General features: G+C 32.8%; 1 non-coding gene across 1 annotated transcript; it reads left to right on the top strand.

Annotated features, from left to right (window-relative positions):
* Positions 1-4,008: 4,008 nt before the first annotated feature.
* On the top strand, positions 4,009-4,101 carry TRNAI-UAU (transfer RNA isoleucine (anticodon UAU)). The gene is given in 2 exon segments: positions 4,009-4,046; positions 4,066-4,101. It is a non-coding gene; the product is annotated as a tRNA-Ile (tRNA).

The raw sequence follows: 4,101 nt of genomic DNA on the forward strand, positions 1-4,101 counted from the left end.
AATGTAATTTTTTTTCTAATGTCATCAGTTAATGATTATCATCTGCTACCTGAACATCCTGATATGAAGGCAGAAAAAAAAACACAAACATGACTGTTTTTAAGGTACCAGTACACACATCTGCTTTGGTTCATATGCACTGTAAACATTCCTTTAGTTAGTCAACAAAATGGAATGCAAAAGACTACCTCTTTATTGGTAAAAGAGTTGCATCAATCTGTTTTGCTGCAATGTAACATGAGGTTCCACACTATTAGGTCTGGTTAGTACAATCACATTTCATGCTGGGATTTGTAAAGCAAAGAACACAAATAAATGGCTTTCCTATATCGCAACAATTAATGATTATACTAATGAAAAAATCAGTTTCACACAAAGATGTTACTAAGCCCCAGTGGGCTAATGGATAAGGCACTGGCCTCCTTTGCTTGTGATTGTGGTTTCAAGTTACCTGGGGTGATAGGCTTTATTTCATCCATATAATTACTGGAGATGTTCCTTTGATACTGCACAAATGGCTCCACCAGAAACTGTTTTCTGCTTAACAATCCGGTACTGTTCAGCCTTCAAAATTATGGCCCAGTATCTAAAAGCAGACATTTATCCTAATGACATTGTGGATTAGTTTCCTGAAAAGTTTACTATCACCTGGGACAGTGGCTTCAAGTCCCATCAAGGATGCATGTTCCTTTGTTGCTCATTCTCATTCTAGAAGTTATGCTTTTTTTCAATGCAGGTGACTGTCTTAATGGTATTGCATGAAATCCATATATACCAAAACATACCTATTAAGTTTTAATTGCAATTTAATATCAAAGTGGCTACAAAATAACAATGTATATGGCAATTGCTGATGGGTTTCTTGAAGTCCTTTCATCCATGTCATAAAAAGGGTAATTTTCTGCTTTTTATATTTATTTGGACACTGACTTTACTGACAATTTAGGTGCTACAGACCAAAAAAACAATGTTTACCTTTAAATATAGAGCACATGTGAGATTTAACTTAGTTTTATTTAAAGATACTGCATTTTTTGGTATTATAGTGTATATTTTCCCAATGCAACATTAAAGTTACATATATCTATAGCAAATATTATTCAAGATAAATAAACAGGAATTATTTTACAATTTTGATAATATTGAACTGTACAACAATGGCATGAATTCATTGCAATATACACCTATGGATACATAAAACTGGGCAATAACACAAATGCACAATATAATTGATTACCTTATGATTAGAATATTACTTTTATTAGGTACTTAGTATTGGGTGCAGTAGTTTAGTTGATTTAAAAAGAAACTAATTTAAAATTAGGAAACCAAGTTAATTTCCTTAGTCAGCTCGATTCTAAAATCACTCAACTAAAAATAATGGATTTTGACAAAGCAAAGCAAAGAACACAAATAAAAGGCTTTCCTATATCGCAACAATTAATGATTATACTAATGAAAAAATCAATTTCACACAAAGATTTTACTAAGCCCCAGTGGCCTAATGGATAAGGCACTGGTCTCCTAAGCCAGGGTTTGTGGGTTTGAGTTTGGGTTGATAGGCTTTATTTCATTAAAATAATTTTGGAGATGTTCCTTTTATTCTTGCTTCATACTGCACATATGGCTCCACCAGAAACTTTTATCTGCTTAACAATCCGGTACTGTTCAGCTTGCAAAATTATGGCCCAGTATCTAAAAGCAGACATTTATCCTAATGACATTGTGGATTAGTTTCCTGATAAGTTTACTATCACCTGGGACAGTGGCTTCAAGTCCCATCTAGGATGCATGTTCCTTTGTTGCTCATTCTCATTCTAGAAGTTATGCTTTTTTTCAATGCAGGTGACTGTCTTAATGGTATTGCATGAAATCCATATGTACCAAAACATACCTATTAAGTTTTAATAGCAATTTAATATCAGAGTGGCTACAAAATAACAATTTCTATGGCAATTGCTGATGGGTTTCTTGAAGTCCTTTCATCCTTGTCATCAAAAGGGTAATTTTCTGCTTTTTATATTTCTTTGGACACTGACTTTACTGACAATTTAGGTGCTACAGACCAAAAAAACAATGTTTACCTTTAAATATAGAGCACAAGTGAGATTTAACTTATTTTTATTTAAAGATACTGCACTTTTTGGTACTATAGTGTATATTTTCCCTATGCAACATTAAAGTTACATATATCTATATCAAATATTATTTAAGATAAATAAACAGGAATTATTTTACATTTTTGATAATATTGAACTGTACAACAATGGCATGAATTCATTGCAATATACACCTATGGATACATAAAACTGGGTAATAACACAAATGCACAATATAATTGATTACCTTATGATTAGAATATTACTTTTATTAGATACTTTAGTATTGGGTGCAGTAGTTTAGTGGATTTAAAAAGTAACTAATTTAAAATTAATAAACCAAGTTAATTTCCTTAGTCAACTCGATTCTAAAATCACTCAACTAAAAAAAATGCATTTTGACCATGTGCTCCTGTTTTGCAATCCGTCAGCGCGCTGTACTTATAAGACAGTATCTGTTGAGCAATGCCAAAGTTGTGAGTTCAAGCCTCACCTGGAGCAAATGTAATTTTTTTCTAATGTCATCAGTTAATGATTATCATCTGCTACCTGAACATCCTGATATGATGGCAGAAAAAAAAACACAAACATGACTGTTTTTAAGGTACCAGTACACACATCTGCTTTGGTTCATATGCACTGTAAACATTCCTTTAGATAGTCAACAAAATGGAATGCAAAAGACTACCTCTTTATTGGTAAAAGAGTAACATCAATCTGTTTTGCTGCAATGTAACATGAGGGTCCACACTATTAGGGCTTGTTAGTACAATCACATTTCATGCTGGGATTTGTAAAGCAAAGAACACAAATAAACGGCTTTCCTGTATTGCAACACTTAATGATTATACTAATGAAAAAATCAGTTTCACACAAAGATGTTTCTAAGACCCAGTGGCCTATTGGATAAGGGACTGGCCTCCTAAGCTGGTGATTGTGGTTTCAAGTTATCTGGGGTGAAAGGCTTTATTTCATCCATATAATTACTGGAGATGTTCCTTTTATTCTTGCTTCATACTGCACAAATGGCTCCACCAGAAACTTTTATCTGCTTAACAATCCGGTACTGTTCAGCTTGCAAAATTATGGCCCAGTATCGAAAAGCAGACATTTATCCTAAAGACATTGTGGATTAGTTTCTGGATAAGTTTACTATCACCTGGGACAGTGGCTTCAAGTCCCATCTAGGATGCATGTTCCTTTGTTGCTCATTCTCATTCTAGAAGTTATGCATTTTTTCAATGCAGGTTACTGTCTTAATGGTATTGCATGAAATCCATATATACCAAAACATACCTATTAAGTTTTAATTGCAATTTTAATATCAGAGTGGCTTCAATATAACAATGTCTATGGCAATTGCTGATGGGTTTCTTGAAGTCCTTTCATCCATGTCATCAAAAGAGTAATTTTCTACTTTTTATATTTCTTTGGACACTGACTTTACTGACAATTTAGGTGCTGCAGACCAAAAAACAATGTTTACCTTTAAATATAGAGCACATGTGAGATTTAACTATTTTTTATTTCTAGATACTGCATTTTTTGGTATTATAGTGTATATTTTCCCTATGCAACATTAAAGTTACATATATCTATAGCAAATATTATTTAAGATAAATAAACAGGAATTATTTTACAATTTTGATAATATTGAACTGTACAACAATGGCATGAATTCATTGCAATATACACCTATGGATACATAAAACTGGGCAATAACACAAATGCACAATATAATTGATTACCTTATTATTAGAATATTACTTTTATTAGGTACTTTAGTATTGGGTGCAGTAGTTTAGTGGATTTAAAAAGTAACTAATTTAAAATTAATAAACCAAGTTAATTTCCTTAGTCAGCTCGATTCTAAAATCACTCAACTAAAAATAATGTATTTTGACCATGGGCTCCTGTGGCGCAATCGGTCAGCGCGTGGTACTTATAAGACAGTATCTGTTGAGCAATGCTGAGGTTGTGAGTTCAAGCCTCACCTGGAGTA

The sequence above is a fragment of the Taudactylus pleione genome, unplaced genomic scaffold (genome assembly GCF_031769625.1).
Source record: "Taudactylus pleione unplaced genomic scaffold, aTauple2 ptg000473l, whole genome shotgun sequence".
Classification (NCBI taxonomy): domain Eukaryota; kingdom Metazoa; phylum Chordata; class Amphibia; order Anura; family Myobatrachidae; genus Taudactylus; species Taudactylus pleione.